The sequence below is a fragment of the Struthio camelus genome, chromosome 2 (assembly GCF_040807025.1).
Source record: "Struthio camelus isolate bStrCam1 chromosome 2, bStrCam1.hap1, whole genome shotgun sequence".
NCBI classification, from domain to species: Eukaryota; Metazoa; Chordata; class Aves; order Struthioniformes; family Struthionidae; genus Struthio; species Struthio camelus.
In genome coordinates, this window is record NC_090943.1 from 168,784,351 (window position 1) to 168,797,039 (window position 12,689).

Genomic DNA, 12,689 nt, shown 5'->3' on the forward strand with positions numbered 1-12,689 from the left:
AATCCTGGTGACTCACAGAGGTGGGACAGGGTGGAGAGACCCCTCACTGGCAGCTCCTCCAGGCAAAAAAGGGCACATTCAAATGCAGCCAACCTAGGAGGAACCCAAGAAAAGTGATGAGGACTTGGTAGTCATTGTCCCTTGTCCTCCATGTCACTGCAAAGGATACTGATCACAGCACCTGGATACATATGCTTTGGTGCATAAATGAGTCTTGATGCTTGTGGGTACGTGGATATGACAGTGTCAATGAGTAAAATTGCTTTTGTTTTAGGAAAAAAAATCATCTTCCCTTCCTGGAAGGTGCTTCATTGAGATTTGTACACTGATCTTACAATGTTGCAACATTCTTTCCTATGCATGCATGGTGGGATCATGTCTCTGACACCGAGGTAGGTATTGCTCATGCCTGCTCTTACGTGCTTGGAACAGAGAAAAGCTGAAAGGTGATGGAGCACCCACCGCTGGAGATGTGACATTCAGACAAATCCCACGAGGGTGCTGGGGCAGAAAGAAGCCTCACTCATTTGCATTTCTTCAGCCAGTGAAAAGCTCTCCTTGGATGTAAAATCAGATGTGAAATTGCCTTTGCCTCTGAGCCATTTCTGAAATCTCTTCCACTGCTATTTGTCAGATGCAATCACTCCAGAAATAGTAAGTAGCGGCAGAAGCAGCAGCTGTGGCCCAGGGAATACACTGTAGACTTCAGGAAAATGGTATCTGTACTGTGCCCAACTGATGCAGAATTAATCAGGTTTGAAAAAAGAACACAGCTTTTGCACCCTGGGGGACTGTAGCTAAAAATTCCTGCCTGTGCAGATCTTCTCGTTGTGCTCCTTGACATAACTTCTAAGAGAAATAATTGAGTTTATCTCCCACATTGCCCGGAGACCTTTCACATGGAAATAGTGGGATTAAGGAGATTAAGATTTAGTTTCAACTTGGATAAAAAACAACAAAGAGGAATGATTAACACATGAAATGGTTCCCAGTCATTAGATGTGAAGTCCAATCTCCCTATATTGCCTCTAGTGAGAGCTTTTCTGTCGTGTTCATTGCTGTCACATCTGATCCCATAAGAGAACAGGAGAAAACCAAATGATTCCCCAGTGGACTGGCCCTAAAGCACCTATGGTTTGGGCCATGGAGGAGGTAGAAGGTATGGAGGGGAAGAAGGGGGGTGGTGAGATTTATGGGACTGTTGTGAGGAAGGCTCCCCTTGCGGATGATGGGGACCAGGGATAACAGGGCCAAGGAGGTACAGAGCAGAAGCTAATGGCTGGGGTATTGGTTTGAGGAGAGCAGAAGGAGGAGGGAGAAGGTAGGAGGTCATAGGCTTGGGGGCCTGGCTTGGGTAGAGGATGAGGCTGCGGGAGGAGATTGGTGTGAAGGCAGCTGCATTGTGGTGTTGGGGCGCAATGCGTGGGGCTGAGAGGTGGCCACAGACCTATGTGCCCTGTTACGGATCTGGACCAGACAGCAAATGGGGAGAGCTGGAGTTAAGGAGGTGAAGAATGTGAGCAAATGAGTCTGTAATGGTGCAGATGAGAGGGTGAGTGTTTGGAGAGGCAGTGGTGCGGAGACCAAGAAGGCTTCCTGAGACTTTGGGCAGCCATTGTGGGGCTTGCTGGTGGGGGCGGGGGGGAGGGGACGGGACTTCTCCATGACCCCTTACCTTTGTTCAAGCTCATTTACCTGGGTTTTGATGTAAGGGGAGCATTCAAACCCCCAGATCTGGTTTAGATTAGAGAATGACTCTTCTGAACTTTTACCTCCATGGAGCTGAATTTGAACTAGGAATTTTGGGGTGAGAAGTTTGGGTCATTTTTCCTCTTCAAGAACACGTTCGCAGTTCATGTGGGTTCTGGGGTGGTGAAGTTTTCAGAAGCAGCATCTGGGAGTCAAGGCTGAAGTGCTCTGACGGATTTTCATAAGTCCTTAGGTTCCTCTGGGCCATGAGTCTCACTCCGAAACCAAACACAGCCACCAGATGGTCTTTAATATGCCAGACAGTCTGGGGAGCTTTCCAGTCTCCCACCTGGAGCACCCCACACAATTTGGACCTTGTTAGTGCTGGAGAAGCAAACACAAGGCAGTTTTCTGAGAAACAATGGCAATTAACAGAGGCAGGGAGTACAGCAGTGGACTTTTTTAATCTTGTGTATGCTTTGATGTCTTTAGAGCTTTGCCCCATGCATATAGGGTCATGTCAGTCTTTCTTGGTCCTGGGTGCAGGTGTTATCGGCTGCAATCCAGTGGCTGTGCAGCCCCCATATTTGACATGGGATACCTGGGCTGATGGGGTTTGCTCAATAGGACCTGTAAGCTGATTTACCCTTTGCCTGGAGGGACAGACAGGACAACGTCCCTCAAACCTCAGTGTCTGGCGGGCGAGTCTGGCCTGGCCAGGGGGAATTTTCCTCATGAGGACAGTCAAGGTAGGTTAAAAGCAGATGGACTTTTTACTGGTAGAATTAGATGTGCTGAGCTTCTTAGACTCCTGGAAGGCTTGGTCAGGCTTGGTACAGTGATTGCTGGGTAATTTATCTGTCCTGTTCCAGAGGAGATCTTATTCCTACTCTGCAGGATTTGACCTCTCCTAATGAATCCTGGCCTGCTTCCTTGAGCAGCTGGCTGCTTACAAGTTTTGGTGCTCGGCATCTCTGAATCTGGTGCAACACACGAGGAGAGAAAAGGGCATGTGATCCTGGTTCCAGATCCCACGCATCCCTGCAGATGTTAATGGTGCTCTGGAGACTGCAAAGCAGTGCAAACCAGTTTCAAGCCTGCCTCCTCTTGGCCTAGTCATCAGATCATTGATGATTTCTTTACAAAATAATTTGGTGCCTTTTTGTGCTGCACTGTACGTTAGATGAGACACAGATGTTTGCTCTGGCAGTGAGTCATTACCATAGTTGCAGCTGTCAAGAAGGCTGGTGTTTTTTGCAGCTGAATCGGGGAAGTCAAAGCCTTTAGCATCTCTGAAAACACAGAAGTTCCTGTGCTTTGTGGGAGTCTGGGGACAGCTAGACCTATCAGTCACAGCAAAGGAATCCCTCTCTGTGGCCAAAGCAGTAATAAATTTATAGTGAATGGGCTTTGAATCCCCTCTTTCCGTGCCGAACAGGGGAATGCTTTGCCTTTCCCTGCTCTGCCTGTGTAATTTACTTGGGGTAGGGACTTCTCATGTGACCCCATACAAGACAGTAGAGCGAGGACTTGCTGGCTTCCAAGGTCTCCAGATGAGACCACAACAGCAGTTCTAGGTTTGCCATCCTTGTATATGTGAGTTGCATTTTCAAATGAGCACGGGAAAAGGGACTGGGATTCCCTTCCCTTCTCTTTGCTGCAAAGTGAACTTGTGCTAATGGCTTTTGTGATATGGTAGTGGTGGCTTACCTGCAGGACTGGACCTTCACAGGGGTTTCCGGATAGATTTGTTGCTCACTCTTGTCCTAGCTGGATTCTCATATCCCGTTCCTACCCGCTGTAGCACTCATTGTAGTTCTGGTGTTTATAACTGTGTTGAAAACAACTGGTGTTTGCAGAGTTTTAGCAAGGTAATTTTTGAGCTTTTAAGCAGAGCACACTGCCACTGTAGAGAGACAATCTCCGCATTCATCACTGGAGTTCAGTGTAAGAGAAAGGCAGTGAGAGATAGCATGGGAAGAAATGGGAAAAGTGGGTGGGAGAAGCAATAAATCTAAGGAACCTGAGCAGAAGTAGTTTTTTCTAATACTTTTTTGTGTGTCAGAGGAAAGATAAGGATAGGGGAAGTCATTAACTTCTATATCCTTTAAAGGGAACGTCCTGCTTGGTGTTCAAGGGAGATACACAGAAATATGTGGTCTCTCCATTGACGCTTAAGACATCCAGTCCCTCCAGGCCACCCTGCTCCAGGGCAAAGAACAAGACATTTTGGTGTCTCAGTCTCTTCCTGAGGTTGGTCCAGGGCTACGTGGTGTGGAGGTGCTGCAGGACTGTGGGTTCTTCTGGCTGTCATCTACAGACAAGATGTCTCAAGTGGCTGCATTTGAGGACCTCCTCAGGAAAGAGGGAGAAGGCCCCTGTTAGGGTGAACTGTGATTTAGCTTAACCTCAGCAGCTGATGTAGAGGTCCTGCAGTAGAAGACCCTGTGTTAAAACACCAAGTCTAGGCACCAAAGCCACAACTTGCCCTAAGAGGAACCATTCTCTGCTGAAATGTGGGGCAAATCGTGACTTTCCTTGCCCATTGCTGTAGCCCTGTTTAGCAAGCATGAATGTAGTTGTTCTTAGGGAAGAACCAGAGCTCCTGTAGCATTTTCTCTTGCCTTAAAGACAAGCAGAAAAGAGCCCTGGGAACTTTCAGGGGTTGCCTTTATTTAATTTAGAGGAACAACGGAGGGTACAAGCAACGTTGCTACTCTGCCAAGGTCATGCACTGAGAGCTCACACTCCTGTACAAATATTACAAGATCTGTAGTAAGAAGATTAAGCTGAGTGTGTTGGAAAAAAAGAGAGGAAGGCAGAATTATTGAGTTAAAACTGCATGTGCACACATAAGAGATAGGGAGAATGAGAGAGTGTAATTTCCTGCCCTTGTAAGGAGGGCATGGAGGTCTCTGGGGTGAGAGCACTTTTGCAGACTGAAAGGGAAAACAGTGCATGCCTCCGAGGAATATTTGCGTTCAGCTCTCCTGGAGGAGCAGCCCTTCTGGGGAATAGATGCTACCATAAACCTGAAGAAAGGAAGTTATCTGTAACCCCCCAAATACAAGGAAATATTTTCCATGCCATTCTGGGAGAACAGGAAGTTATTTTTGGTCTCTGTAGCACACTGAGTGTAGTTGAGAGCGTGTGCAACAACAGCAGAGTTTTCAGCAGCTCCCATTGTATTTGCTCCTATTGACTTTATGGCTAATAGGTGCAGGATGTGAATTATAACGGCAAAGATGTAATCGGAGAGGCTTGGAGACAGCTCGTCTGCTAGGGACGATCAGTTGCCATGACAGAGGCTCTTGCATTGCTCCTTTTCTAGTGGAACACCAGGTAAAACAAGGACTCTGCGGCTTCTGTTGACTTCAGTATAATTTAGGGGATAAATGACTTCACCATTTCCCTGGATGTGGGAGGCGAGGATGTTTTTATGATTATGAAGGAGAGGGAAAGTCATGTTATTGTGTTCCTGACGAAATACATTGATATTCTTCACAGCACACAGGCTGGGAGACTAAATGTTATTATTAGCTAGTGTTTATTAAGTCACTACAGAAGGCAGGGATGCACCGGAGGCAAAAGATCCAGATCGTTCCTGATTTACACCAATTTAAACAACCTTGGTGGTGCTGCACTCATTCACATCAGCTCAGATTCTGTCACAGAGTTTCCATGAGGTATAGCACCAGGGATTTAAACTTTATAGATATTGTTTCAGCACCTTCTTGGCGGATATGATCACTCTGGCTTTGCACGGGGAAAAGCTGCAGCCTATATGAGTAACTGCACAGAAGTAATGTGCAACACTTCCTCCCGTGGAGTAGCGTGGCCAGGTGAGGAAGGACTGAGTGACCTCCTTTCCCATAAATGAGCCAGGGGAAAAGGATCTGGCACTCAGCAGCACACGGTTTACGCCTGCTAGAGAACCAGCATGTCAGTGCAGCCCCCCTAGTTGAGGGTGTAATGGAGAGTCTGGCCAGGCAGGGATTTTGCAGAGGGCTTCTGAACGGCTTGGAGGCACAGAGTCTTCCAGGTTCCTCTGCCTGCCCCTTATGCTGGTCATAATAGTCAGGGCTATGGTCTGGGAAGGTGCTAGAGGAGGGAGCAAGTTTTTGGAAGTTTGTATGAGCCAATCCTTTTCTTCATTCTCCTGTTTTGTCTCTGCTGTGAAATCCTTGCTGAGACAGGGACTGCCACTGGCTGTGGGGCTGTACAGCAGGTAAGGGAAGGCTGGCAGTCTTGTCTCTGGAGACAGCTGAGGACGATGGTGTGAGCTCTAGCAGAAAGAATGGATGTAGCAACTATTCTGGCAGAAACTTCAAGACATAAAGGTTTAAAAGGGAAATGAGGGAAAAACCATGCCTCATAATGATAAATGTGCGTTTATCCGTGGGTGGATTTATCAAAAGAATGAGAAGAAGCATTACAATCTGCAAGCGTCTGTGTGTCCAGAAGGACAGTAGGCAAAGGGACTGATTAATGGGGGTTGGGACCAACGTGCAGTGATACCATTATTGTCAAATGTGTCAGTGCTGATGACTCTTTTTAAAGCAAGGGACTTGTTGTCATTTTAACAGGACAGACATTTTCTCCCTTGATGCTACCTGGTTTACATCACAGCACCTGGATCCAAGACTGAAGAGTTTTAGGTGGAGATAAGAATCAGCCAGGAGGAGGATTTTCCCAATGCGCTAAAGAAAGAAATAACGAAGAGGACTGGGGATTTAAAGCCTCATGTGCTTTGAAAGAACCCTGTATCTCCTTTTAACCAGAGAAATGAAGTTCAACTGCCAGATGTGTGGACCAGGTAAGCAAGTACCTAAGCATCTCGCTATGCCTTTTGCCAAGACCCCACTGTGTTTCACAAACACCAAAAAGATTTTGAGGTGGAGTCGAGCACTGTTTTGTAAGAGGAGAGACAAGAGGATTGCCTGGCAGGTGTCTGAGCAGACCTCTGTTACAGCTCAGCCTATGCTCTGATTCCCAGGCCAGATTTCTGCCGCCTTCTCCAGCGATCATTATTGCTCATTTTGTATCACTTCTATGGACTACTCGAAATTGCAAATTTGCAAATTAATGCCTCAGAGTAGGTGTTATGCCCCCCAAAAAAGAGAATGAAGGCTGGTATCTCTCAGTGTAACTTGCTCCCTATGTAAACAGCCTTCTACTTTTGGCCCATGTCTGAGTTCCTCTGGCCCAGATCCCAGGGAGGTCTCTGAGCCCTGTAGTTTTCTGAGGTTCTGTAACCAGTGGTGGCAGGCTGCCCTTCTGCAGAGTTTCATGGGGAAAAACACAGCATATTGCATGGGGAGAAACACAGTGTGTTGCATGAAACGATGACATGAAGTCCTGGAGACCTGGGAAGGCATGGGCCACATGCCCGTCTCTGGCTGCATTATGGCTCTGTGATTTTCTGTGTGTGTTTCCTTACATGCACACATCTCAGCAAATTCTTGCTGCCCAGTTTCAGGGGCACTGTGAAGGAGATTTGGCCATGATACACCAATGGCTCTATTCTGGAAGAATACAGAGTTGTTGACATTGCTATTTGCACAAAAAGCTGAGTGTTAACCATTAATTCGTTTCTTCGTGTGATCTGCCCTCCCCAATGCATCCAACGCTAGTAACACCTTCAGGCCTTTGTTTGTGTTGCTGCTAGAACTTTGGTGGATCAAACTGCTTTATAGCTTGTAATAACACGATGGTTCATGGCCTCGGAAACATAAAGATCCTCATCAGAGTCTGGTAATGAGTACGAGGATGAATGATCTGCTGGATATGTTCTTATTCCCTTCTCCATCCTTCCTGAAAAGGGATGCTCCTGATGCAAGCTGGTAATGGCCACAGTAACAACAGTGACAAACATTTAATTCATGATCTTTAGCCCTGGAAACAAAGGCATTAAAATGAGATCTCCTCTTCTCCTCTAATGAGGACAGAGTCTACCTGGCAAGCTTAGAGGGGGATCTAGCGATCTTCAGGAGACCTCCATCCTTTGCAGCATAGAGCAAGAATCAGTCTGTGCTTTGGCTATTCCTAGCTATCTCTATGGACCTGCAGCTGGGTAAGATCATATCGTATAGAGGTGGGGTTTGTACCTCCTAATGCAATGGCTACCCTCTCCGAAGAGCCTAACCCACTCCCAGGCATCAAAAAATACCTTAAAATGTCTTGTGTTGACGTGCAAAAAATTCTAGGCCTTTGAAAACTTCAGCAGTGAGATCGGGCACAGAGTCCTACCACTCCATTTGGGCTGTCAGGCTGACCTGAACACCATGAGGCAACGTGGGGCAATCCCAGGAGCAAAGTTTATATATAAACTGCACCACCAAGTGCTGACCTATGTGGTTCCCCAGCTATTGCTACAAGCTAAACTCCCAGATTCTCCAGAGTGCTGCTGATTTTTCCATCTGCCTGTTTCTCCTACTCTGGATGGTGATGGTACCCCAGCGACCGAAGCTAGATCCAGAGGCACATCTCTGGTGACTTCCAGGTCCTGAAATGCTGGGATTGGTGTGGATGAAGGGGACAATACATGCGAATGCTTCCTCTCTGCACAGATAAGGTCTCGTGCATGGAGGTACTTGCAAATAGCGTGATTTCTCATAGACTGAATATGGCTTTGCAATAGAGTATCAGACTCTTATTTGTATTTCTACTATTTTATTAGCCTACAAAAACCCTACATATATGTACTTTGACTACTTTTGCTTTAAAAGGCTGTCAGGAGTACTCCTCAGTAATTTGCTGTGGAAACAGAAAGATGGAAGGGAAGCAGATCGTAAATGCTTATATATGCCTGTTGTCTGGATAAACTTTACATGCAGTATGAGCTGAAACTCAAATGCAAATTCATGGTGCTTGATCCAGTGCCAAGGGAAAACTCCAGTTCAATTGCTTCAAGGCGCGTCTGTGTAGACATAGGCAATTTGAGGTTAACTGAGATGAAGCCACTGCTAATTTCACTGATTGGTTATAACCTTGGGCGGACTTGAACCTTCTCCCAGAACCAGAATGTCAGCGGAAACACACTGGCAGCCTGTACTGCAGCTGTAGGGTGAACTCTCTGAGCAAAGTACTCTAGCTGGTGGGATCTTGGAGAAGCCAGAGTTTTAAGATAAATGCACAAAGGCTTCCTTCAAATGATGAGGCAGTTGCTTTGTCTAATGAATAGAGTTTCAGATGAAGACAAGGTTTTTATGGAGATACAGATCAGCTTGGAAGTTTGTGAGAATACAAAGTTTCCAACCCACGGAAAATTTGATTTCTATGTACAAGCAGAGGCATAACTAACACTTAAGAAAAATACAGTAGCAGCTATTACCTTCCTGTGAGTTTCCCTTCACATGCTCGACAGTCCTCCTGAAGACATCAGCCATGTTCTCTGTTTTGGAAGCAAGTTACATGTACACAGCGATGCTGTACTGGCTCCTGTACAGTCTTGGGACATAGCTGGTCCTCCTCACAAAAGCCATTTACAACTTTTCCTCTTCCTGCCTTCGGCTGGGGTCATCCTTTGCTGATGAGGTTGACTTTGGGGCTACCTTTTCAGGAGCAAGAGAGCTGGCTTTTGTGCACCCTCCTACCCCATTTCTGTCTGGACAAATGATGTGCTAAGAGGTCTGAATGATATCTGAGCTAGGATGTCCCACACTATCACAGTCTGAGCTGTTAACACTCCCTTTCTCTCTTCAGATGCCGTGGCCTGAGACTTGTTTGCCAACAAACCCAGAGCCTCGTGGGACATCCTTTCTGCTCGACACCCCTGTCCCATCCTTTCTGCTCCTCTCTCTGGGTGGGGGCAGCTGTATTTGCCGTGCTCTGCACATCTGTGGCCTCCTTTGCTATGGCTCTGGTATCAACTCTGATCTAAAGGTCAGGTTCAGCTCACCAGATGGGTGTAGTTGGTATGAGGATTAGGTAAATCCCATGTTAGCAAATGCAGGGGAGAGTAGATACAGTTGAAGTGGGTGCCAGGCTTATGCTGAAATTGTCTCCACCCAGGATGTAGATAGCACCCTACAATTAGCCAGGTTAATCCTTCCCACTGGGGTTTTCAGAGCTCTTTCCCAAGTTGGGACATCGCTATTGAGGAAAGCCACAGCATAAGAAACCAGGCTGTGGATTTGAACCCCTAGCCATCCTGCTCTAGCTGTCTGCACTGTGGCTTTTGCACAAGGAATCTTTTTTTTTGTGGATTACAGAATCACAGAATCACAGAATCGTTTAGGTTGGATGGGACCTCTGGAGATCATCTCGTCCAACCTCCCTGCTCAAGCAGGGTCACCTAGAGCATATTGCCCAGGATCACATCCAGACGGGTTTGGAATATCTCCAGGGAAGGAGGCTCCACTACCTCTCTGGGGAACCTGTTCCAATGCTCTGTCACCCTCACAGTGAAGTTTACTTTAATTGCCTTCTGAAATAAACTAAAGCTCAGAGAAACTGTGATGTGGAACAAGGGACTAGCATAAAGCCATTATGGGGGCGCTGATCTGTGCAGAGACACCTTTGCAAGTTAAACTGGACTAACTGAAGGGGTGAGTTTAAAGTGTGCTCAATAAACTGGGTCACAGTGAGTGAAGCTACACAGAAATAAAATTGCTTTAATTATTATTCACAGTGTCAATACAGTAGTTTAATGTGGTTTAAGTAAGAATGTGTCTCCAGGCAGAGCAAAGCACAAAGTCTATAAGGGTAGGAAAATGTTTTAGGGTAGAGGATACAAATGGCCCCAGGGCCCTGATGGACAGCAGTGCCAAAGCTGTACCATTTATCCATAAGGTTATTTAGTCTGACGTAGCCGTTCACTACCCTGCCTCTACGGAGTCTAGATTTCATCTGCAAGGCTGGGGGTCCCCTGTCTATAAAACAGCAGGCACCTCCAGGACGCAACACTGCTTTGCTAAAAGGGAAAAGGGGAAAGAGGGCAATTTTTGGAGTTGCCTCGCTGCTGCATGCAATCATTTCTGATCATGACATCACTGCGTTTTTCTGCATTGACTTGTCACTCAGAAACAAATCAAATCACCAGCCAGGCAAGCTCCCTGCCTCTGTAGGCTAGGTTGTAAAAGATGCTGCTTATGTCAGAGGCTTGCTCTGTTCTGGGCTTGTGTGAATTGCTGCGTCACCGTTTCATTGTTGCTCCATGTTTTGAAATATGCTCTGCAGCTGCTGTGCCTTCTCCTGTTTTATTTGGAGTGAAGCTGCAAGGAGTCATCATGGGCCATTTTCAATGTTCTTCCTTTGTGGCAGTTTGCCTGAGATGAATCACAGGCAGGTTACGTGTCCTGTACACGTGAGCGTGAATTAGAGGGAAGGCTCCAAGATTACTGTTGATTGTCTCTCTGAATGGCCTGCTGAATTGTGCACTTCACACGGCTGGAGGCTGGGATGGCCTTCTAGCCCTTTGGGTCCTAGTTAAAGGGGGGGCGAGCTATTGTGTTCTCCTCTGCCAGCTGGTAGCAAAACCTGTTAGGTCTGCCTGACCTGTCAAATTGTTAGGGTTCAAACAGATTAGGAAAGGAACGTCAAAAAATGTTCCCAGTATATGGATGCCTCATGGCCTTGCAGCAAACTATGTGTCATGGAGAGAGGTATGTGCAATCAGGGATAGAACGGGAGATAATGGAAATATTTGCTCCCTTGCTGTATTCTGAGCCATGAACGTTTCTGTGTCTAAAAGAAACCAAGGAAGAATTAAAGGGGGTCATCCAGCCTCCAGAGTATTGCACATAGTCTCAGGGAGTTCAGACTGTCCCTTAGATGGTCAGAGGAAAGGGGGATCAGTTTTGTGAGAGGAGCTTGCTGATCACTTAATCAACCAAGGTTGAAGGATGTTCCAGTGGCTCTTTGTAAGCACACTGGGGCATAAGAGGCATTTATGTTAAAAGATGGTACTAACGGAAGATCAAATGGGAATAAATTGGACATGGGCATCTTTGGCCTGGGAAGAAGAATAATACTGCTAAGCCTCAGGGACATCCTAGAAAAGTGTTCCAATGAGAGGCTCGAAACCTGTTTCAAAGTGGAATAGGTAAAGTTGAGAAAGGGACTGCATGATAGCGAAGGAGGTGAAAATTGGCTGGATGAGGTTTTGGGATTTGTTGATATCCCCAACAGGGCTTTGGAAGGGGGTGATCATTGCTGCCATTTTTGGTTTGCGACACACTATTCTCACAGTTATGAATTATTCCCATGTTTCAGAGTTTCTGCAGGAGGAGGGACACCTTTCGTCCTTGATGCAGAACTTGACTTTGGGTTTGTTTTGTTTTGGGGGCTTTTTTCTCCCCGTTCCCTGGAAGCACTGGACTGGCCTGAGTGAAAATAGGCTGCTGCTGAGAGGACAAGCACTTCACTTGTGCTTTTAGTGGGAAAGAGAAATGGTTTGGGTGCCCTCCTTGCCCACGCACCCAAGTTTTATCCCACAGTCAGATCTGGTGTCAGAGAGGAACTGGGCTGGGTCCTTCTCTGTAGCACGGAGGGTGACATCATCTGATAGGGACCCAAAACCTTGGCCACACTCTCGCTATCTTCTGCTTTTTTGCAATGGCACATTGTCATTGGAGCCATTTGATCCCAATTTCACCTTGACTGTGGGCTGCTTGGATGCTTTTTTTGTGATTTGTGATGCACGTGGAGGTGGGTGGTGGAGCAGGGCTCTGAATGGTCTTTCTTGGGGGCTCTTTCAGATATAGTGCTAGTGCTTGGGGGAGACGGGTAAGATGCTCCAGTCTGGAGCTCACTCCAAAGTAAATGATTCACAGGAGTGATTGGTGGTGACGTACTTCTATCAGGGCCTTTTCCTTCCCTAATGACTTGGTACCCAAAGGAAATTCCAGATGAAGACATTGCCTAACCAGGAGCACTTTGTGTCTGAAAATGGAAGGGGTAAGTCATAGCTATTCTTTCTTCAGTTTCTTCCATCCTGGAAGATGACAAATAAAACATGGTTTCAGGCAGGAAACTGTTAGAGCCTAATGCAGTGTGTA

The 12,689-nt window shown here is 46.6% G+C and overlaps 1 long non-coding RNA gene across 1 annotated transcript in view; it reads left to right on the forward strand.

Moving 5' to 3' along the window:
• The window catches only part of LOC104149889 (uncharacterized), a 34,743-nt gene extending 24,430 nt beyond the window's left edge, over positions 1-10,313 (forward strand). Inside the window, exons 4-5 of the long non-coding RNA XR_695417.2 lie at positions 6,276-6,505; positions 9,394-10,313. This is a non-coding gene — a long non-coding RNA (uncharacterized lncRNA). The remainder of the gene's footprint in view (positions 1-6,275; positions 6,506-9,393) is intronic.
• Positions 10,314-12,689: the final 2,376 nt, after the last annotated feature.